This window comes from Callospermophilus lateralis (assembly GCF_048772815.1).
Source record: "Callospermophilus lateralis isolate mCalLat2 chromosome 8 unlocalized genomic scaffold, mCalLat2.hap1 SUPER_8_unloc_1, whole genome shotgun sequence".
In the NCBI taxonomy this organism is placed as follows: Eukaryota; Metazoa; Chordata; class Mammalia; order Rodentia; family Sciuridae; genus Callospermophilus; species Callospermophilus lateralis.
Genome location: NW_027510150.1, coordinates 938,152 through 963,603, shown reverse-complemented (window position 1 = coordinate 963,603; position 25,452 = coordinate 938,152). Strand labels below are relative to the sequence as shown.

Below are 25,452 nucleotides of genomic sequence, written 5' to 3'. Positions count from 1 at the left end.
ATGGGAGGAATAGACAAACTCTAGATATGGCAGAGGGGTAGGAAAGAAAGGGAGGGGTGTGACGGAAAGGGAGGGGATTGGGGTTAGAAATGATGGTGGAATGTGATGGACATTATTATCCAAAGTACATGTATAAAGACATGAATTGGTGTGAATATACTTTGTATACAACCAGAGATATGAAAAATTGTGCTCTATATGTATAATATGAATTTTAAAGTATTCCACTGTCATATATAAATTAAAAAATAATAATAAAAAATTAATAAGTAAATGAAAATTTAAATTAAATAAAAGATAAAAAACAGAAATTACTCTAACACCAGCAGATTAAATAATACTCTTCTGGGGTGAATGGAAAGCAGAAGAAATAAGGGAAGAAATAAAAAAAATTAAAAATAAATGAGAATAGTGATAGAACATATCAAAATCTCTTGGACAGTATGAAGACAGCTCTAAGAGTAAAGTTTGTAACATTGAGCTTGGGCAACAAGTAAGTAATCTAAAATTACATCTCAAGGCCCTAAGAAACAAGAATAAAGCAACACCAAAATCAATAAAAGATAGGAAATAATCAACATCAGAACAGAAACCAATGAAATTGAGAATGAAAAAAGATCCAAAGATCAATGAAAAAGTGGGTTTTTTGAAAGGTAAACAAAATAGATAAACTCTTAGCCAAACTAAAAACAAGAAATAAAAAAAAAAAACTTAAAGAAAATTTAAGATGAAAAATGAACTATCACTACAAGAAATTAGAAAGACTATCTTATTCACAATAGCCTCAATAAACCCCTTATAATAAATCTAACACAGGAAGTGAAACATCACCTACAATGAACACTAAAAAAAATTGAAGTAGACTTCAGAAGATGAAAAGACATCTCTTGTTCTTGGATAGAAATAATTAATATTGTCAAAATGGCCATTCTATCTAAAGCACTGCACAGATTCACTGCTAGTGAAAAGCAGGATAGCATCACAATATTGAACCTCAAATTATTCTACAGAGCTATAGAAAGAAAAACAGCATGGTACTGGCACCAATGCAGATATGAAGTCTAATGGAATGGAGTAGAAGACACAGAGACAAAGTCCCATAAATACAGTTACCTCATACTAGAAAAAGATGCCAAAGTCATGTTGAAAAAAAGACAGCTTCTCCAACAAATAGTGATGGGATGACTGGAAATCCATATGGAGTAGAATGACATTTAGGTTCTATCTCTCAGACTGCACAAAGCTCAACTTAAAGTGGATCAAAGACCTAGAAATTAGAAATGCTGCATCTGCTTGAAGACAATATTGGCCCAACACTCCAACATGATGGCACAGAAAACCACTTTCTTAACAAGATTCCTAAAACACAAGAAATATAATTAAAAACATCAATGAGTGGGATGGCATAAAACCCAAAAATGTTGGCACAGTAAAGAAAAGAACTAAGTGTGAAGAGAAAGCTTCAGAATGGGAGAAATTTTTCCTACCTGCTCCTCACAAAGGGCATGAATTGCAAAAAATACAAGTAACTCAAAAACTATCACACCAATTAAAAAAATGAACCAACCAGAAAATGGGCAAAAGAATTAAACAGACACTTCTCAAATGAAGAAAGACAAACAGAAAACAAGTACATGAAAAAATGTTGAATATCAGTAGCACTTAGGGAAATATATATTTTAACTACTTGGAGATTTCATCTCACTCTAGTCAGAAAGGTGACTTTCAAGAATACAAATAACAATAATTGTTGGTGAGAATGTGGGGGCAAAGGTATGCTCATACATTGTTGGTGGTATGAGACTGAAAATTTGTGCAAACTCTATGGAGTATGAAGATTCCTCAAAAGCCTAAAATGAAACCACCATATAAACCAGCTATCCCATTCTTTGGTATATATCCAGGAAAATTTAAATCAACATACTACAGTGATGCACAGCAGTGTTTATAGTAGCAAAATTCACAACAGCCAAGCTAGATAAGCAAACTAAGTACCCTTCAACAGAATAATGGAGAAAGAAAATGTGCTATATATACACAAAGGAGTATTGCTCAGTAATAAAGAAGAATGACATTGTGGCATTTGCCAGTAATGGAGGGAACTGCAAACTATCATACCAAGTGAAATAAGCCAATGCCAAAAAAAAAAAGGCAAAGTTTGAATGTTTTCTCTGATATGTGGAATCTAATTCAAGCTAAGGGGAGAGGGATTTTTAAAAAATTTTAAAAAAAGAGTTGAGTGGAGTAAACAAAGGGAAATGAAGGGAAGGTAATAGGAATAAAATAAGAAAAGAGGGTGGAATGAATCTGACCAAACTTTCCTATGTACGTTTATGAATATAACAGAGTGGATCTTATCATCATATACATACACAAGGCACTAAGTTTAAAAAAAAACTGTCCGTAAACAGAAGATCTGTAGAGGAGGAAAGGAAAAGGGGAAGTACAGGAATAAGCCGGAACAAATTATATTCCATTCTTTTATAATTAAGTCAAAATGAATCCCAGGGTTATGTATAACTAAAAAGAACCATATTAAAAAAAGGAATCCTTGGATTCTTTTGATTTATCACATCCACATGTAAACCTCAAAACAAAACAAAACAAAATTATGTAACAATGTTCCCTGGAGAAGGAAATGTAGAAAAGCAGCTAAAAGAGGAAAAAAGAAAAACAAGAATAAAACTCAATGCAAAGAATCAAATGATCTGTGTCTTGAACAATGGGGGTGGGAGGATCATGGAAAAGGCTGGGTGAGAGGCTCTCTCCACATAGACCTACTCCATCTCCAGGACAAGACAGAGTTAAGATTGTTTCTTCACATAATTTCCACCTTCTTAGTATGTAAATAATCACTTTTCTCATCACTACAGAAAACCACCAATTTTGACAACACAATCTTTGGGAAAATTCTGATTAAGGTCACATTGCCCACGTGGGAGCCCCTCCTTCCTGGTTATGATTCTATCAGGTTTCTTACATTACCTTGGAATCTGCCACTTCCTCCAGATCTAATTCTTTAATGACCTTGTTGATCCTCTCTTTTTTTTTTCCTGTTTTGATATAGTTGTTGGAAGCCAAAGAGCCGCTGAGAACCATATACTTTCTTTCACTGACAGGGTGTCCATCACAACACCATCCTGAAGGCAAATGCGATTTCCTTGAGAAACAGTTCGTCTTTTCTAAGACTATCAATTCAGTGTATGTAATTTAATAAATGAAAATAACAAACCCAAAGGAAAGTTCTAGCTACTGTGAACATTCAACTCTAAGGATTTCAGAAACTCTACACACACAACTTCAGAGCCCAAGGGAAGCATTTTCATTCCCTATTTTCATACCCAGGTGGAGCACACAAAATTATGCCTTCTAGACACTTACAAACCTTTCAATGAGGAATTGCTAAAGTCATCCTTTAGGAGAAGAAGAGAGGTGAATGAAGGGCAAAAAGGACAACAATAGATCCTTTTGGAAATGATAGGAGAGATAGAATTGATACCACTACCTAAAAGTTAATATTCCAGGTTCTTTCTATCTCTCCTTTTGACTCCTCCCTCAATTTTTATAAATGTGGTTCAAATAAAGTTGGTTATGAGTATGTTCAATTGGAAGCATACTAAACTATAAGCCAAGGCTCTTGCCTTACGGGAACAGGGGAAACCTAAAAGGCAAAATCACTAATACTTACCTGTACCAGATAACCTGTATTATGTGGGAAATTGGAATCTTCAGGTACTCCATGTACCCAGACATCTCCAGATAAACCACTTGGGTCTTTCCTTGCAGCTAAGATATCTAACAACCTATAAAAGGACACATATATTGTGAGATTTTTCCTTCCTACAAAGGCTACAACTCTCACATACTCAGAATCCAAATTTTGTTCATGTTAAAAATGAACTAATCAAAAAAATCTATGGTTTAACATACGGTCTGTACACACACATACACACACTCTCTCTACCTCTCTCTCTCTCTCTCTCTCTCTCTCTCTCTCTCTCACACACACACACACAAACACACACACACACAGAGAGAGAGAGAGAGAGAGAGAGAGAGAGAGAGAGATATTCTTACCTTCCTTTTCATCATTTACTATACAAAATCCCAAACACATTAAAGCAAGAGATGGTTAGCTTGTCCAGCACAGAGTCCAAATGACCTTTATGTTGATGATCCCAACCCAGGTAGTAGGACCTTTTGTCTCAGATGCATGTGCTCATTGAGAACTTCAGCTCTTTCTCTCCATTGTAATAGTATTCCCTTATCATCCTTCCTCATTTGCTGATAACATGGCAAGCTGCTATGACTTATCACCTTATCATGTTCTGTTACTCATACTGAATTTTAATAAAACTTTCTGGTCCTAGGATTCAAACCACAAGATAGTCTAAAAGCAAGTGATATACACTACTTAGGACCAGACCAGGAATGCTCATCAAATGTCTTTGATTTTTTTTTATTGGTTGTTCAAAACATTACAAAGATTGCAGAATCACATCGGTTACACATCCACATTTTTACATAATGTCATATTAGTAACTGTTGTATTCTGCTACCTTTCCTATCCTCTACTATCCCCCCTTCCCTCCCCTCCCATTTTCTCTCTCTACCCCATCTACTGTAATTCATTTCTCTCCTTGTTTTTTTCCCATTCCCCTCACAACCTCTTATATGTAATTTTGTGTAACAATGAGGGTCTCCTTCCATTTCCATGCAATTTCCCTTTTCTCTCCCATTCCCTCCCACCTCGTGTCTCTGTTTAATGTTAATTTTTTCCTCCTTCTCTTCCTCCCTGCTCTGTTCTTAGATGCTCTCATTACATCAAAGAAGACATTTGGCATTTGTTTTTTAGGGATTGGCCAGCTTCACTTAGCATAATCTGCTCTAATGCCATCCATTTTTTTCTGCAAATTCCATGATTTTGTCATTTTTTCATGCTGCGAAGTACTCCATTGTGTATAAATGCCACATTTTTTTAATCCATTCATCTATTGAAGGGCATCTGGGTTGGTTCCACAGTCTAGCTAAAAAAACACCAAAAGGGCTTTGAATTATACTTTCTATTGTACTCACAAAGTTTTGCCTCCACCTGAGGGTCCCATGATAGGATTAAGGTCAGGTTTCATGATCCCACTGTAAACACAAAATATACTGACTTAGTATTTTAGTTTTTATAGTGTTCTATAGTTTTAGGGGCTGCATTGAATATGTTTAGTTGATGAAATTCCAGACAGATAACAAGCACCGAAACTTAAAGAAAATAAGTCATTCTTAATAGAAGTCTAGCATACATAGGATATCATCCAATAGTCAGGAATTAAGAAAAATCCCTCACATTCCCAAAATATCTTGAAACCATTAATGCTGTTTGGGAAATGACATATTTCCATTTGTGTTCACATATCACAAAATGAATAGTAAATTCTCATCAATTATCTGTATTACTCTTATCCCTCTTAAAACAACTTCTGAATAATGTTTGATGATCAGCCTCTTCAAATCCCCTCACCTGCTTCTCAGTCAATTCAGACACAATGAATGAACCACTGATTTGGAGACTTATAAGCAGCAATATTCTCACTTTTAGAATCTCATCAGAACAAAAATTAATGTGTCTTCAGTAGAAATTCAAGAGTGGAATAAATCACCCCAGAATATAAGAAACCATTTTCTCTCAGAAAATGGATGCAACTATGATTCAGTCAAATCAAGTGTATGCCTGAGGGCACTGAAAAATCAGATAGCATAGAAGGGGTAATTATGGCATTATTGACTGTGCTAAGGCCCAATAATTCAAATAGGCTCAATGCTGTCCTAAATATAAGAGGTGAAACTACTAAGTAGAATGAAATGGAGGAAGAGAACTAAGGGCAGGGCTACTGCAGGGGCACAGGAGTGCACACAGCAGTCTGGCTTCATACATTCAGAACTCTGGTGTTTATGCCAGTCTCTCTTTTGAATTGCTAGGCACATCAAGATGTGTTCTACTGTGGAATCCGTATCTATTCCAAATGTAGGATCCAAGCCAACAGCTATGTGTCCTCACATACTGATACCCCATGAGTGTACAGCTGTTATAAAATATGAAAGTCCCCACACTACTGTCCCACAGCACTCACATCCAGAATGGTCTCACCTTTCTTGGCCTGTAGCGCCTGATCTATCACAATGAAACTAGGGTTGCTAGTGGCTGGAGTGAAATGTACCTTTCACTTTGTTCATTGACTGAAGAAACTCTAAATCACTGGACTAGTATAATGAGAGTGGGGTAAAGCAAGAGCCAGCTGTGACTCAGAAAACTCTTAATTCATTTGATATTCTTCCTTCCTCCAGTGTAAAGACACACAAATGACTGGGTAGGTCTGGGGGTATAGGTCAGTGCTAGTATGGATGTTTAGCATTCATGAAGTCTTGAGTTCAATCATTAGCCATCCCCCAAATGCAAAATGTCTGGGTAAATTCTCAAAGCTCATTTCTCTACAGTTCTTAATACATCTCTCTTATTAATATCTACCTAGCAAGTGCTTCTAAAATGACCAGGAAAACCTTATTCCCTAAGTCTTCATTACTTGAAAACCTTCCCACGTTTTAACATACTTCCTCAAGGAATGATCAAGCCATTCGGAATGATTCAACCAGGAACAAAATGTGAATGTTAAGGCAAAGAATGTCACAGATCCTGCTATTTGGCTTTCTCTGACACTAAACCCCAGTGTTACAGAAAATTGCAAATCCAACCATTCCTATATAGAGCAGTGACTGTTCCACAATTCATCAGGCAATACAATTATGACGTGTCTACTATGTGTGTACAACATACACTTCTAGGAGATGGGACACAGATGAGAACAAATCAAGTAGATAACAAATGGGAAAACAAATTCCTAGTGCCCTGGAGTTTACATTCTAGCCCAGGGATCAGCCCCCTATTTTCACAAACACTGTGATTTGACAGAGTCTTGCTCATTGGTTTAAGTAGAGTCTAGAGCTACTTTCATTCCACCAAGACAGTTATGTCCATCAAATATGGTCCACTATTTCCTGGTTTCCCCACCCTCCCTCCACCATTCTCTGACCCCTCACAAGCCATTCCCCCTTAATTTTCAACTTTATAGCATGTGTCTGCAGAGGCCCTCTTTTTTCATACTGTAAAATCTTCACGACCAGCCTGTGTCTTAATGTAACCACTTCTCCCTCCTTCATTTCCCTATTACCCACCACACACTGAATCTCAAGTACTGAGTACAAAAGATGAAAGTCACCTGAAGGATTTATGTTGGTTCTATTGCATGTTAGTAGATAATGGTACAATCTTTGGTCTTGTTCTCTTTATGGGCAAAGGATCCAAATGTCATTCCTGGGGCATGGTCAACCTCCCCCCCAATACACACACTTATCACAAGTTCAATCTCCATGCACCTGGTTCTCAATGCAGGGTGATGAGCTTTTGTTCTGTCTTTGAATACTTACTTCTGTCAATCACCACAAGAATGAGGGAAAATGCTCTAGTTTTCTGATTCATCCATCAGACTAAAAGAGGATATATCTCTGTCACCAGCATCTTGTATAACACCAGACACCTACTAGAAACCCATATTTTTTTGAATAAGTGAATCTCCACTTTAGTGTATTGAATCCCTAGTTGATTAGCTGGAAAGGATAAGTGAGGTAAATGAACCCCTATGCAATGTATGCATTATATATATATATTCAACCTGCTCATATTCAAAGCATGGTACTTTCTACCTCTTTCATCACAAAATATGTAAGGACAACAATTTCTTAATTATTGTGTATTTCACAAAAGACTTGTCAGCTTTTCATAAGTCAAATCTATCTAATTATGTAGCAAAAAATCAAAGCCTTCCATCCACCATTCCTTTCCTTATTCTCCTAGTCAGGATTTCTTAACCAACAGAAGAAAGAAGAAGTAGGCAAGGCAGCAGATTTTGTTGCATGGACAGAATTTCAATACATACAGAAGCTCTGGCCTCAGCCCAGGATCCCTCAGTTCCTTGCTATTTCTCTTCTGCCTGTGCCTCAACATTTTTATGCTATCTTTTCACTTTTTTGATTTCTAATGGGAGTTGGCTAGCATTAATGGAAAAGTAGAGAGTTGCTTGAAAAATATCAAGTAAATACAACAAACACCAAATTCTGTATAGATCTTCAGCCACACTCAGTCAAAAGGTTCTTTTATAACCACTCTCCAGCCTTGGAGAACCAGGAGAAGGTGCTTGCTTTTTCTAGGAATGATTATTTCCCTTATTACACAAACAGAACTCATAGGTCATAGTATCTGAGCAAAGCCAAATTACATTGTGACACCATCAAAAGGAAAAAGAGGCTCACAAAATATCAGAAAAACACTGACACTCCTAATTCCCAGCATCTGTGAACTCATGGAGGTACCTCTTAGTGATAGGTTCTAAAGAAACACTCATCTCCCTTCCACTCTAGATCCTACTTTAACACCAAACTTTGAATTCTGATTTTCTGGTTGAATGAAAAGAATAAAAATAAAATCACAATTATTAGGAATATTAAAAAATTAGGTAACTTCAATTAAATTGTAGGGATCTTATATTTAAATATGTTCTACCTGTTTTTATTAGAGTGAGTAATGAGTAAATTGTTATAGACTGTGAACAACTATAAATAGACAATTCATTTAAAACAGGTCTATTTGAAAAGAAAAGTACTTTCACAATATACTATCATTTCAACCTCTTTACTTCTAGAATTTAAAAAGGACATATACTGCAAAGGTACCCAAAACTAAAACTTGTCTGTTTCAGAAAACATGTTTGAGTAGGGAAATTGAAAAAATTCTGTTTTAGAGTTTGGAAAGATCAATTATATACTCACAATCAAAAAGCAATAAAGTAGCCAGTGTGGTAGCACATGCCTGTAATCCCATCAGGCCAAGAGGATGTAACAGGAGGATCATGAGTTCAAGGTTAGCCTCAGCAACTTAGTAAGGCCCTAAGCAAGACAGGGAGAACTGTCTGTAAATAAATCATAATAAAGGGCTGAGTAGGGGATGTGGCATAGTGGTTAAGTGCCATAGGTTCAATGCTGGTATGAAAGAAGGAAAGAAAAAAAGAAAGAAAGAAAGAAAGAGAGAGAGAGAGAGAGAGAGAGAGAGAGAGAGAGAGAGAGAGAGAGAGAAAGAAAGAAAGAAAGAAAGAAAGAAAGAAAGAAAGAAAGAAAGAAAGAAAGAAAGAAATGAATGACACCACCAGGCCTATTTCCGCCATGTGGCATACATAAGGGAAACCAAATTGCACATTAATTGTTCATTTTCTCAAAGATTGATTTACATGGTACAATCCCTTTAATGAATGGATTTTAGTTCAGTTCCATTCAAAGCTAAACACACACTTAACAAGTGATCCAATCATTTCTTTTTTTTCTTTTTCTTTTTTTTTTTGTTAAAAGAACACGTTTAATAGAGCTTAAGAATTTAGTCATGGATTTGTTGAATTTGAGGTACCTCTTGGAGATCTCGTGGCTTTGCAGAATTTCAGTCATTATCCTTAGGAACATAACCAATGCCGCCTTCTTTTTTTAAAAAATTTGATTTGTTATGTATGACAACAGAATGCATTACAATTCATGTTACACATAAAGAGCAAAATTTTTCATAGCTCTGGTTATACACAAAGTAGAGTCACATCCTTCGTGTCTTCTTACAAGTACTTAGGGTAATGATGACCATCGCATTCCACCATGTTTCCTACCCCCGTGTCCCCTTCCTTTCCCTTTATCCCCTTTTCCCTATCTAGAATTCATTTAATCCTCCCATCACTGCCCCCCCACACTACAGCATATTACGGATCAGCATTCTTATTTTTTATTATTATTATTTTTTTAAATTATTTTTTATTGTTGGTTGTTCAAAACATTACATAGTTCTTGATATATCATATTTCACACTTTGATTCAATTGGGATATGAACTCCCATTTTTACCCCGTATACAGATTGCAGAATCACATCAGTTGCACAACCATTGATTTACATATTGCCATTCTGGTGTCTGTTGTATTCTGCTGCCTTTCCTATCCTCTACTATCTCCCTTCCCCCCTTCTCTCCCCTCTTCTCTCTCTACCCTCTACTGTAATTCATTTCTCCCCCTTATATTTTCCTCCTTTCCCCTCACTTCCTCTTGTATGTAATTTTGTATACCCCTGATGGTCTCCTTCCATTTACATGCAATTTCCCTTCTCTCTCCCTTTCCCTCCCACCTCTCATCCCTGTTTAATGTTAATCTTCTTCTCATGCTCTTCGTCCTTACTCTGTTTTTAGATACTCTCCTTATATCAAAGAAGACATTTGGCATTTGTTTTTAAGGGATTGGCTAGCTTCACTTAGCATTATCTGCTCTAATGCCATCCATTTCCCTCCAAATTCTATGATTTTGTCATTTTTTAATGCAGAGTAATACTCCATTGTGTATAAATGCCACATTTTTTTAATCCACTCGTCTATTGAAGGACATCTAGGTTAGTTCCACAGTCTTGCTATTGTGAATTGTGCTGCTATGAACATGGATGTAGCAGTGTCCCTATAGTGTGCTCTTTTTAGGTCTTTAGGGAATAGACCGAGTAGGGGAATAGCTGGATCAAATGGTGGTTCCATTCCGAGCTTTCCAAGAAATCTTCATACTGCTTTCCAAATTTGGCCGCACCAATTTGCAGTCCCACCAGCAAAGTACAAGAGTACCCTTTTCCCCACATCCTCGCCAGCACTTGTTGTTGTTTGACTTTCTAATGGCTGCCAATCTTACTGGAGTGAGATGGTATCTTAGGGTTTTTTTGATTTGCATTTCTCTGACTGCTAGAGATGGTGAGCATTTTTTCATGTAATTGTTGATTGATTGTATGTCCTCCTCTGAGAAATGTCTGTTCAGGTCCTTGGTCCATTTGTTGATTGGGATATTTGTTGTCTTATTGTCTATTTTTTTTTTAGTTCTTTGTATATTCTGGATATTACGGCTCTGTCTGAAGTGTGAGGAGTGAAGATTTGTTCCCAGGATGTAGGCTCCCTATTTACCTCTCTTATTGTTTCTTTTGCTGAGAAAAAACTTTTTAGTTTGAGTAAGTTCCATTTGTTGATTCTAGTTATTAACACTTGTGCTATGGGTGTCCTATTGAGGAATTTGGAGCCCAACCCCACAGTATGTAGATCATAGGCAACTTTTTCTTCTATCAGACGCCATGTCTCTGATTTGATATCAAGTTCCTTGATCCACTTTGAGTTAACTTTTGTGCATGGCGAGAGAAAGGGATTCAGTTTCATTTTGTTGCATATGGATTTCCAGTTTTCCCAACACCATTTGTTGAAGATGCTATCCTTCCTCCATTGCATGCTTTTAGCCCCTTTATCAAATATAAGATAGTTGTAATTTTGTGGATTGGTTTCTGTGTCCTCTATTCTGTACCATTGGTCCACCCGCCTGTTTTGGTACCAGTACCATGCTGTTTTTGTTACTATTGCTCTATAGTATAATTTGAAGTCTGGTATAGCTATACCGCCTGATTCACACTTCCTGCTTAGCATTGTTTTTGCTATTCTGGGTCTTTTATTTTTCCATATGAATTTCATGATTGCTTTCTCTATTTCTACAAGAAATGCCGTTGGGATTTTGATTGGCATTGCATTAAACCTGTAGAGAACTTTTGGTAATATCGCCATTTTGATGATGTTAGTTCTACCTATCCATGAACAGGGTATATTTTTCCATCTTCTAAGATCTTCTTCTATTTCTCTCTTTAGGGTTCTGTAGTTTTCATTGTATAAGTCTTTCACCTCTTTTGTTAGGTTGATTCCCAAGTATTTTATTTTCTTTGAGGATATTGTGAATGGGGTGGTTGTCCTCATTTCCATTTCAGAGGATTTGTCGCTGATATGCAGGAATACCTTTGATTTATGCGTGTTGATTTTATATCCTGCCACTTTGCTGAATTCATTTATTAGCTCTAATAGTTTCTTTGTAGACCCTTTTGGGTCTGCTAGGTATAGAATCATGTCATCTGCAAATAGTGATAATTTGAGTTCTTCTTTTCCTATTTTTATGCCTTTAATTTCTTTCGTCTGTCTAATTGCTCTGGCCAGTGATTCGAGAACTATGTTGAACAGAAGTGGTGAGAGAGGGCATCCCTGTCTTGTTCCAGATTTTAGAGGGAATGCCTTCAGTTTTTCTCCATTCAGTATGATGCTAGCCTGAGGCTTAGCATTGATTGCTTTTACAATATTGAGGTATGTTCCTGTTATCCCTAGTTTTTCTAGAGTTTTGAACATAAATGGATGCTGTACTTTGTCGAATGCTTTTTCCGCATCTATTGAGATGATCATATGGTTCTTATTTTTAAGCCTACTGATGTGGTGAATAACATTTATTGATTTCCGTATATTGAACCAACCTTGCATCCCAGGGATAAATCCTACCTGATCATGGTGCACAATTTTTTTGATATGTTTTTGTATCCGGTTCGCCAGAAGTTTATTGAGGATTTTTGCATCTAGGTTCATTAGAGATATTGGTCTGTAGTTTTCTTTCTTTGAAGTGTCTTTGTCTGGTTTAGGAATCAGGGTGATGTTGGCCTCATAGAATGAATTTGGAAGTTCTCCCTCTTTTTCTATTTCCTGAAATAGATTGAAAAGTATTGGTATTAGTTCCTCTTTAAAGGTTTTGTAAAACTCTGCTGTAAACCCATCCGGTCCTGGGCTTTTCTTAGTTGGTAGTCTTTTGATGGTTTCTTCTATTTCCTCAATTGATATTGGTCTGTTTAGGTTGTCAATATCCTCCTGACTCAATCTGGGCAGATCATATGACTTAAGAAATTTATCGATGCCTTCACTATCTTCTATTTTATTGGAGTATAAGGATTCAAAATAATTTCTGATAAACTTCTGTATTTCTGAAGTGTCTGTTGTGATATTGCCTTTTTCATCCCATATGCTAGTAATTTGAGTTCTCTCTCTTCTTCTCTTCATTAGCTTGGCTAAGGGTCTGTCGATTTTATTTATTTTTTTAAAGAACCAACTTTTAGTTTTGTCAATTTTTTCAATTGTTTCTTTTGTTTTGATTTCATTAATTTCAGCTCTGATTTTAATTATTTCTTGTCTTCTACTTCTTTTGCTGTTGTTTTGCTCTTCTTTTTCTAGGATTTTGAGTTGAAGTATTAGATCACTTATTTGTTGGTTTTTTCTTTTTTTAAGGAATGAACTCCATGCAATAAATTTTCCTCTTAGAACTGCTTTCAGTGTTTCCCATAGATTCTGATATGTTGTGTCTGTGTTTTCATTTATCTCTAAGAATTTTTTAATTTCCTCCTTGATGTCTTCTATAACCCATTGATCATTCAGTAACCTATTGTTCATTCTCCAAGTGATGCATGATTTTTCCTTACTTCTTTTATCGTTGATTTTCAATTTCATTCCATTATGATCAGATAAGATGCATGGTATTATCTCTACTCCTTTATATTGTCTAAGAGTTGCCCTGTGACATAATATATAATCTATTTTTGAGAAGGATCCATGTGCTGCTGAGAAAAAAGTGTAACTGCTTGATCTTGTTTGGTATATTCTATATATGTCAATTAACTCTAGGTTATTAATTATGTTATTGAGTTCTATAGTTTCCTTATTCAACTTTTGTTTGGAAGATCTGTCCAGTGGTGAGAGAGGTGTGTTGAAGTCTCCCATGATTATTGTATGGTGGTCTATTAGACTCTTGAACTTGAGAAGAGTTTGTTTGATGAACATAGCTGCACCATTGTTTGGGGCATATATATTTACGATTGTTATGTCTTGTTGGTGTATGGTTCCCTTGAGCAGTATGTAGTGTCCCTCTTTATCCCTTTTGAATAACTTTGGCTTGAAATCTATTTTATTTGATATGAGTATGGACACTCCTGCTTTTTTCCGAAGTCCAAATGAGTGATATGATTTTTCCCAACCTTTCACCTTCAGTCTATGTATGTCTTTTCCTATCAAATGCGTCTCCTGAAGGCAGCATATTGTTGGGTCTTGTTTTGTGATCCATTCTACTAGCCTGTGTCTCTTAATTGGTGAGTTTAAGCCATTAACATTTAGGGTTATTATTGAGATATGGGTTGTTCTTCCAGTCATATTTGTTTATTTATGTTACTAAACATGGTTTGTTTTCCTCTTTGTTTATTCCCCCCCTTTACTGTAATACCTCCCACTGTTGGTTTTCATTGATATTTTCCATTTCCTCTTCCTGTAATATTTTGCCAAGGATGTTTTGAAGAGATGGCTTTCTAGCTGCAAATTCTTTTAACTTTTTTTTATCATGGAAGGTTTTAATTTCATCTTCCATCCTGAAGCTTAATTTCACTGGATACACAATTCTTGGTTGGAACCCATTTTCTTTCAGTGTTTGAAATATGTTATTCCAGGATCTTCTAGCTTTCAGAGTCTGTGTTGAAAGACTAGCTGTTATCCTGATTGGTTTACCCCTAAATGTAATCTGCTTCCTTTCTCTTGTAGCTTTTAAAATTCTCTCCTTATTCTGTATGTTGGGCATCTTCATTATAATGTGTCTAGGTGTGGATCTCTTATGATTTTGCACATTCAGCGTCCTGTAGGCTTCTAGGATTTGGGATTCTGTCTCATTCTTCAAGTCTGGGAAGTTTTCTCATATTATTTCATTGAATAGATTGCTCATTCCTTTGGTTTGGACCTCTATACCTTCCTGTATCCCAATGACTCTTAAGTTTGGTCTCTTTATGTTATCCCATATTTCTTGAATGTTCTGTTCATGGTTTCTTAACAGCTTTGCTGAGCTGTCTATGTTCTTCTCCAGTTGAAATACTTTGTCTTCATTGTCTGATGTTCTATCTCCTAAGTGTTCTACTCTGCTGGTAGTATTATTTTCAATTGAGTTTTTAAGTTGGTTTATTGCTTCCTGCATTTCCAGGATTTCTTTTTGTTTGTTTTTTATAACCTCTATCTCCCTGTATAATTGATCTTTTGCTTCTTGGATTTGTTTATGAAATTCATTGTCAAAGCGGTCGAAGTGGTCTTTCATTGTCTGATTTTGCTGTCTAATGTCTTCCTTGAGACTCCAGATCATCTGAAGCATGTATATCCTGAATTCTTTATCTGACATTCCATCTGCTGCAGATATTACCTCTTCTAATGTTGAGTTGACATGCATTGCTTGTGGTCCTTTCTTTCCTTGTCTTTTCATACTGATCGCGTTTCTTTCTGCTTGGTGAAACTGTTGTGTTATTGATTTTTCCCCCTATATATTTATATTGCTCTTGTATAGTTGCAAAGTCCACCTCGCAGGCTTTGGCGGTGGTTCTGCCCCTCCTCCAATTGGGGAAATGTGCCTACCACGGCAGGCCACTGGGCCTGTTCTTCCGGTGGGCCTGTTCTTTCGGTGGTCACAGGTCCGCCTACCTTGCAGGCGTGAGCAGCGGCTCTGCCCCTCCGCTGGCCACTAGGCCTGTTCTGTCTGTCGGTTGCAGTTCTGTCTACCTAGCAGGCGCTGGTGGCGGCTCTGCCCCTCCCCCAACCGGGGCGATGTGTCTGGCGGGCCACTGGGCCTGTTTTGTCAGTGGTCACGGTTCCACCTACCTTACAGGCGCGTGGGGCAGCTCTGCCCTTCCGCAGGTTGCTGGGCCTGACCTGCCGGTGGGTCACAGGTCTGCCTACCTTGCAGGCTCGGGGGGTGGCTCCGCTGCTCTGCGGATTGCTGTGCCTGTTCTGCTGGTGGTTCGCGGGTCCACCTACCTTGCAGGTGCCTGTTGACTCTGCCCTTTCCCCAACCAGGGCGATGTGTCTGGTGGGCCACTGGGCCTGTTTTGTTGGTGGTCACGGTTCCGCCTACCTTGCACGCGCGTGGAGCAGCTGTGTCCCTCCGAGAGTTGCTGGGTCTGACCTGCCGGTGGGTGGCAGGTGCACCTACCTTGCAGGCGCGGGGGTGGCTCTGCCGCTCCGCGGGTCACTGGGCCTGATCGGGTGGTGAGTCGCAGGTCTGCCTACCTTGCAGGCGCCCGGCGGCTCTGCCACTCCCCCAACCGGGGCGGGGCGATGTGTCTGCCCGGCCGCTGGGCCTGTTCTGTTGGTGGTCACGGTTCTGCCTACCTAGCAGGTGCGTGGGGCAGCTGTGCCCCTCCGCAGGTTTCTGGGCCTGACCTGCCGGTGGGTCGCAGGTCTGCCTACCTTGCAGGCTCGGGGGGTGGCTCTGCCACTCTGCGGATTACTGTGCCTGTTCTGCTGGTGGTTCGCGTGTCCGCCTACCTTGCAGGTGCCTGTTGACTCTGCCCTTTCCCCAACCAGGGCGATGTGTCTGGCGGGCCACTGGGCCTGTTTTGTCAGTGGTCACGGTTCCGCCTACCTTGCATGCGCGTGGAGCAGCTGTGTCCCTCCGAGAGTTGCTGGGCCTGACCTGCCAGTGGGTGGCAGGTGCACCTACCTTGCAGGCGTTGGGGGTGGTTCTGCCGCTCCGCGGGTTTCTGGGCCTGATCTCTGATCCAATCATTTCTTTCCTAATTTAGCAAAAAGGAAAAATGCTCAATATGTCTAATTAGATATTTGAATGCAAATATCAATAGCAGTTTATTGGTAATAGCTAAAACCTGAAGTTCATTCTAAGTCAATAAGGTGATCCTTTTGAAGCTTTATGCACCTACTTGATATCTGATAGTTTCTTTTTCTCAGTTGTTTTTCGGTTAAATAGAAAGCCTCTCTTCTCTTTTACATGATAACAGATGTTGTGGAAACTTAGCACAAGCCCTTTCTGGTCCCTGGAGGTTGCCCCAGGGAGGACATCAGAGTCACCAGGACATCAGGTCATTGTTGGAAGACATTTGGAGAGTTCTGTTTTTCTGTAGAGGGAAAAGCAATAGTAAGTTGGCAGTCCAGGTAAATGAAATTTGTAAACACGATATAACAAAACATGAACACATTTAAACCAATCTTTTTTAAAACTGTGCTGCAATGAGTAGGTTCCTTTCCAAAGGACAGCCCAAATTACTGTGATAAGAAAACTTGAAAACCTATAATGAGAGGAGGATACAAATTAAAACACCTGCACTCCAATTAGATGTCATATTTCCAAATTGAGAGGTCTTAAAAGGGACAACCAAACAGAGGATTTCTAAATGTTCTTTATGAACTTCTTCCAAACCATCCCAAAGTTCATCCTCTCCCAACCAATGACCAATCAGGTGAATAAAAAGAGTACAATAATGGTTGACAATATACCCCTTTGAAACTAGAGAAGAACTCATGTAAATTTAAGAGAGATTCTACTGAGAAACTCCTGTGAATTTAAATAAGAGAAGTAGGTAACAAGTCTTGGGGGAGGGGTGTCTGTGGGAGTCAGGGGGCAACATTGGCAGATGAGAAGTCCTTACCCTTTGTCTCCTCTCTGCATCAAGCTGACCCCACCCTACTGACACCCCATTTAGATCTTCTGTGAGAGGGTAGATAAACTTGGCACCTCTCAATGGTGCTTTGTACAACTTTATAAAACTCACCTCCAGTGACTTCAGGCAAAGATCACAGACTCATTACCTTCTAGAAAAGTAAATATATAATGACATAAATTGATGTGAACATACTTTATATACAGAGATATGAAAAATTGTGTTCTATATGTGTAATAAGGATTGTATGCATTCCACTGTTGTGGTGGATTTAAAACAATTAATTTTTTTTTTTAAAAAAGAAACTTCAATTTCACCCTCTGGATAAATTGAAGTGGATTTCCTAATGCTAGCTGGACCTAAGAACTAAATTCCAGCAAGACCATGCTCTAAATAGCAGCAAGGCCTTTCCAGTCACAAACAAAAGATATTAAGGTAGTGATCAATATAGGAATATTGGTTCAGCAGGGTCTCCAGACAAGTACAGTTGATTTTCTTCCTCTGAAAACAAACTTATTCATAGACACCAGGATGGGAACAGAAGGTTGGATAGCAACTTTTCTCTGTATTTATCACCCATTTCTCTCTTAAACAACTGCTACACTACTGACTTTAAATAAGATGACACTGAATATTTTCTCTATGTAAATCAACTAAATGTATGACTTAAATGTGGTATTCACTCTTCTCAGCTTCCTAGTGAATAGGGAGAATGATTACTCATCAGTATGGATTTTGTGGGATCATGATGCATTAATAGCTTTGAATATATATATATATATATATATATATATATATATATATATATATATATATATAAATGTCAATATATATTGATAACCACAGAAGTGTACTTTAAGTAGCAGAGATATGTGGTATGAGAATAAAATTATACAATACATTATTGTAAAGAAAAAAAGTTATGAGGACCAAATCAACTATACTATCAACTTTTGGTTCACATTCTGATGTGAACTCAGCATTGATTATTTTAAAGAACATATGAGGTTCTCATAGGTCTATAGAACCTATAGATACAGGTAAGGAGGCCATTTGGGCCCTTTAGTTTTCATTAAAACATTTCAATCCTAACTACCTACCCCACAGTATATGGTTCATTCTTAACACTGTGTAAACTTCCTCCTTGGTAATGTCTTCAACTGCTACCAAACTCATATCAAAAAGTGTCAGCACGATGTCTGAGGTGACATATAAACAATTACCCTCATCTGATCATTGCACAATATAGATGTATAAGGAAATGTTGCACCAAACACTTACCTATGTTAAATTAGTGTGTGTCCATTGAAAAACATATACATATGTTTTTAAAGCAAAGGACAATATATTTACATGTTATTTAAAGAACATGAGGGTTACCTATGCCTCTATAAAATGTAGGTTTATCCCCAATTAAGTTCCAGCCATCAACAGTAGCATATGAGACTACAGGGTCTCAGTGTCCAAGTGTGTCTTGTTACAGCTAAAACAATCTTCCTTAGGAAGTACACTTAGACCATGCACTACTGCATGCATATGGGCAGCATTGAGGGTGCTCTCCATTGCCACTCCTCAATTTCTTCTGCATCCTCATGTGACACACAATACATATTCCTCAAAAATAAGGGCCATGAAAATAGACACATGGACCAATGGTACAGAATAGGAGACTCATAGACAAAATCATTTAGTAGTACTCCTCTGATCATCTTTGACAAAGGCACCAAAAACACACATGGGAGAAAGGACAGTCTGTTGAAAAATGGTGGGTGCTTGGCAAACAGGTTATTCATTTAGAGAAGAATGAACATAGAATGAAAATACAGAAGAATGAACATGGAAGCATGAAAATGTATCAACAATTCCTGTTGTTATAGACAACTAAAATACACCAAAAACATGGGAATAAAACAAAAAGTTTAAAATTTAACAAAAAGCCACGCAAAGCTTCTGTGAAGAACCAGCTGGAGAGGGAATTATTGATCATTTTCTTTCTACTATGGCCTCCAGGATACAATTTTTTTTAAGTGCAAAGGCCTTTCAGTTCATCTGTGTCCATTCCAACATGCTCTCTCTGGCAATGTTTCACTCTAGTTGGAATTTTATTTCATTTTTCTTATGCTAACTTCAAATGCTTCATGGATGCCTAATGATAATAAATGTAGAAATGGGTTTGCAGGCTCCTGTGTGTATTTTAATACAACTTAAGAAAAATAATGTGTTCCCTAAGAAAACTCCTGAATAATGCCCAGGGTCTTGGAACAAATAAGCCCAATAAACATTTGTTATTATGAATCAGTATTATTTTCTGAAACTGGAGTGAGCATTTACAATTCACATATAATATATATATTTATAATTTATATTATTACATATTATACATATATAGTACATATCATATATTAATATATAATTAATACATTATGTTAGTATATATTAACATAGTATATTAATATACATTATATATTAATATATATTTACAATTCATATATAATACATGAATATATAATATGCTCTCTTCTTATACATGCACTTTTTAAAAGCTAGGTTATAATCTGGTTTTGGGTCTGAATTTTGTGGACTATTTGAATGTTTTCAATATTATTTTAATAAGTGTTGTAAATAGTTGGTTAATTTTTAAATTTAACTATCAAAACCAAAATACCCACAGAAAAACTCTAAAAAAGAGCTCAAAAACTATAGAAAAACTATCCAAACTTGTGAGAAAACAATGTCCTGGGGATAAGAAAAATAATTATTTGTCCAATCCTTTTAAAATATTAATGCAGACAAATATTTGCTCCACCAGCAGTAATTCTCATGTTCACTAATTTTTCATCCATCAATATTAACTTTCATTATCTTCACATATTTATGGTCAGGCAAGAGTTTTATCTTAATTGACTTGTGCAGGACTCATACCAGACCTGAATCAGTTGCACACCCACATAGTTTTCTGAGAAAACATTCTGAATGGAAAGTTTTTATTTTCTACTCTCAAATTAAATTGCCAAGGGTACAAAGTCAGTCATCTTATTTGAGCAGTGTGCTCTTTTCTAACAAAATGTGCTCCCAATACAAACGCACCTTTCCTGTTATAAAAACTTGCCCACTTAATAGTAGTTCAAGTGACCAAGGGCTCCAGTCTTCAGGATGCATGTGCTCCGAAGCAGAGCATAAAATTGGTAACACAAAGCACAGATACGGAAGTTGAAAGGAGTCAGCATGAACTTCCACACAGGCCCTGTAACAACAGCTTCCACAAGGCCACCAAGCTTCTGTGCTGGTGTGACAATCCTGATACACTTTCCGCAGGTCACCTGGTTCCTTTTCCCTACCTCTTTCTTCCTGCCCCTCTCTCCTCAGTGGAGGACTGAATGCCTCCCCTTTCCTTTAGCTCTCTAGGGACAAGGTCTGCAGGGAGCCAGGACACTGCCTGCAGCCTCCACAGAGCCCTTCCCAGGATGGAGACAACCCCATGGCACCAGATGCCCTGAGGTGGAGCACTCACCACAGGTAGCTGCCTGAGAAGGTGCTAGCAGCACAGCTGAGGGCTATGGGGAGCAAGCTGGACCACTAGGAGAGAGCCTGAATGGGACTTCTCTATGTAAGGCTCAGGCTGCAGGGCCAGAATACCAAGAGCTTCCCAGACTCTGAAGTCAGGCTAGCCCAGAACAGGGTGGGGACAAGAAGGCAAAAGGTGTGGTGCAGCCTGAAAGACTTTGATAACCTCCTGTGCTCAGGTCACCCAATGTCCAGGACCACCACCTTCCCATGGAGTCATGTCACAGAGAACACTTTCTCTGACCACAAAGAGAAAAAAACAAAACCCCAGCATCTGGTGCTTTTTCTAAATGAACAGAAGCAATTTATGTCTGGTATCAGTGGAGACTTCCTGGGCTGATGGACACCTCTTGTGGCTCTGCTGCCATCCTTGGCCCTGAGTGCTGGAGACTCTGACACTGAGGCTTTTCCTCTCACACTTCACCCATCCCAAGGGCAATAGGCAATTTTTGGTCAATGAGTTTGGGACAAATTAGATGGTTGCCCCAGGGCCAAATACATCAGGAAATGAATCTAAGGGGGTGGAGGAATAGAATGAAAGTATTCCTGTAGAAGATTTCAATGTCTTCACACTGCTGAAATAATTACTTCTCTGCAAGAGTTTGAGACTGTGAAAACCCCAGAAGAAAGTATTGTTCAGGAGAAGGGCTGGTGACCAGACTCTGTGAGTGAGCACTGCCATTCCAGCATTTACCCTGGCCCCTACCCTCAGAAAGTAGTACCTGTATGGAGAAATCCTTCTATCTGCAGTTTACAAAGAAAACCACACAGGCATTATGTTGTTGACTCTGAAAATTATTGTTAATGTTTTGTCACATTCAGGAATACTCAGGCATGAATAGAAGAAAAGAAAATGGACAGTACATTAATTTTTAGAATATTGAAGATACTGTATTGTAAACTTAAAGAGCATCAAGTATATGTTATTCTTTTAGCATTTATTCTGTCAATAATAATAAAGACACAGGGAAGGCTCATATACAAATACGTTTTATGAGATGGAAGACTTAGCCATCGCTCAGCGCTCACTCAGCACAAATGGAAGATGGCACAGAACAGAGGCTTTGCTTGTGGACCAAGCTCTGGACAAAGCACAAGGTCTCCCCAGCACCCCCCACCTCACCATACACCCTATGTGAGTAACAGATGGAATCCATCTTGGAAAACCTTACTCACCATCTATCAGTGGGTGTGGCTACCATCGCCATTTTGCGGCTGATCAGGTACCCAGTTTCCAACTCTCCCACCCCCAATTGTGATAACTCAGAATTTTTCCCATAAGCTTTTGGGAGGGGGGGGCTTAGCTATTAACCTGAATGCAGAGACTCAAACCAGGAATAGACAACTCCACCTACTGGAAGAAAAGAAAACAGAGTTCTGAGACTTTTTTTTCTTCTTCCTTTCTCGCTCTTCTCATCCAATCTCCTCTACCCTTCCCTCTCTGGTCCTCACATATGTGAATCCAAGAACTTTGCATGAAATTGGACTTTAAGAACTGAATCACCAGAATAATATAATATAGAGGAATTGCATAGGCCCCGCCTTTCCCCACCCCTTTATTTTTTTTCTTTTCTTTCTCCCACTCTTTCTTTCCTTGTTATTTTTTTCTCTTTTCTTCTTTTTCTTCCTCTCTCTATCCCACTTTCAACCTCATAACTTTTACTATTTATATGTAGGGCAATTTTCTAAATACAGATAAGGAGTTTGAATTTATAGATTCTTCCGTAAATTACCCCTGTCTATTCATTAGAGTTCTCCTCACCATGCACAAAAGTTAACTCAAAATAGATCAAGGATCTAGGAATCAAACCAGAGACTCTGTGTCTAATAGAAGAAAAGGTAGGCCCTAATCTCCATCTGTGGGGTTAGGCCCCAATTTACTTAATATAGCACAAGAATTAAAACCAAGAATCAACAAATGGGATGAATTCAAACTAAAAAGTTTTTTCTCAGGAAGAGAAATAATATGTGAAGTGAAAATGGAGCCTACATTCTGGGAACAAATTTTTACCTCTCACACATTAGATAGAGCTCTAATCTGGAGGATACACAAAGAACTCAAAAAGTTAAACAACAACAACAAAAAAAAACAAATAACCCAATCAACAAATGGGCCAAGGACCTGAACAGACACTTCTCAGAAGAGGATATAGAATCAATCAACAAATACATGAAAAATGCTCACCATCACTAGCAATCAGAGAAATGCAAATTAAAACTACTCTAAGATACCATCTCATTCCAATAAAATGGCAGCCATTAGGAAGTCAAACAACAACAAGTACTGGCGAGGATTTGGGGAAAAAGGTACACTCATACTTTGCTGGTGGTACTGCAAATTGGTGCACCCAATTTGGAAAGCAGTATGGAGATTCCTTGGAAAACTGGGAATGGAACCACCATTTGACCCAGCTATTCCTCTTCTTGGACTACACTCAAAAGACCTAAAAACAGCTCACTACAGGGAGACAACCACATCAATGTTTGTAGCAATACAATTCACAATAGCTAGACTGTGGAGCCAAACTAGATGCCCTTCAATGGATAAATGGATAAAAAAAATGTGGCATTCATACAAAATGGAATATTACTCAGCACTAAAAAATAAAACTATCATGGCATTTGCAGGGAAATGGATGGCATTAGAGCAGATTATGCTAAGTGAAGTTAGCCAATTCCTTCCAAAAAAATGCTGACTGTCTTCTCTGATAAAAGTGAGGTGACTCAAAATGGAGTAGGGAGGAAGAGCATGAGAAGAAAATTACCTCTAGATAGGGAAGAGAGGTGGGAGGGAAAGGGAGAGAGAATGGGAATTGCATGGAAGAGGGAAGGAGACTCCCTTTGTCACACAGAATACAGGTATGACGATGTGAGGGGAAAAAGAAGAAGAAGTGGTACACGTTAGATTGGTTAGAGAAAAGTGATGGGAGGGGAGGGGAGGGGAAGGGGGGAATGGAAGGACAGCAGAATAAAATAGATATTACTATTGCTGAGGGTATATACATGACTGCATGACCAATGTGATTCTGCAACCTGTACACTCAGAAAAATGAGAAATTATATCCCATCTGATTCAAATGTATGACATGTTAAGATCATTGTATTGTCATGTATAACTAATTAAAACAAATTTTAAAAAGGTAATGCATTTTATTCAGATTTTATTTTAAACCAAAATTATGATACGTTGTTGATGATCAGATCTTAATGAATATTGAGGTATCAACATTTTCTGAAAGTAGTTCAAAGAAAGTATCTATAAAAACGAGAAAGAAAATGTGATATTGATATAAAGTATAAATAAAAAAACCAGGATGATAGGTTTATATAGTATTTTGAGATTATATAAGTAAAAGGAATTAGAATGCTGGGATGAAGCTCAATGATAGAGGGCTTGCAGCCTGAATGTATCCCCTAGACACACGTAAAGAGGTAAATAAATAAATCCAAACATATACCAAAATTCTCTGTGTATAAAATAGTTGGTTGAAAATACAATTCTAGTGTAATTTTTTTTACAGTTGACCTAATGCAAATATACAATTTTTATAATGAGAAAATCATTGTTTTTAAAGGTGAGATCCATTGATAAAATGAACATATAAAGACACAATTCTTAGAATCACAACTTCACTCAAAACAGGGCCAAACAAGAGAATCAAAAAGTTTTCACTTTATTTTTCATCTAATTCATAAAATAGTTTTTTTTAATTAAATTTTTATGGGCCAGTTATTCCACACCTCAGTGTAGTGGCCTTCTTAGAGTCACAAGCTCCTGCCTTGTGTGTTAAGAAACTAGGTGAAAGAACTTCTGCTTCCAGAAATTCTTATACCACCCTATAATCATCTCTGTGCTGTCTTTTGTGGTTTGAATCCTTAGTGTCCCAGGAAAAGCTCATGTGTTAATCCAGGAGTGTTCAGAGTGAAGTTATTAGATCATGAGAGCAGTAATATTGATAGTAGATTAATCATTTTGAAGGAATAATAATTTGAATAGACTGTTGGGTGACAATATTAGGCAGGTGGGACATGGCCAGAAAAAGTAGTTCATTATGTAAGTGTCCTTGGGTTTTGTATTTTGTCCTTGGCTGTCCTCCTCTCCTGTTTCAGGAGTAATGAAGGATTGTGACAAAACTTGTCAAAATTATATTGTTTCATCTCCTTCTCTCCTTCTCTCCTCTCCTCCTCTCCCACTGGGCCCTTGTGTTCCAAGAGCTCACCAACTTTCCTCCACCTTGTCTTTCCTTTCTACCTCACATAGAACTCTAAGAAAGAGAGTTAGCTAACTATGAACTGAATATCTGAAACTGTGAGCCCAATATAAACTTTTACTCCTTTAAGTATTCTTATCAGGTATTTTGGTCATTGTTGTAGCAAGTTACCAAACCTTGGTTCAAAAAACTGCTCCTGTATGTGGAAATCTCAAGTTTTGGACTCTCCAAAGGCAGCTCTATTAGCTCAGGATGTCAGG

The 25,452-nt window shown here is 37.9% G+C and overlaps 1 protein-coding gene and 1 pseudogene across 1 annotated transcript in view; both read right to left on the bottom strand.

Annotated features, from left to right (window-relative positions):
* The window catches only part of LOC143385793 (broad substrate specificity ATP-binding cassette transporter ABCG2-like), a 166,046-nt gene that overhangs the window by 45,990 nt on the left and 94,604 nt on the right, over positions 1-25,452 (bottom strand). The gene's annotated exons all lie outside the window — the stretch shown is intronic.
* On the bottom strand, positions 1,275-22,189 carry LOC143385788 (broad substrate specificity ATP-binding cassette transporter ABCG2-like; annotated as a pseudogene).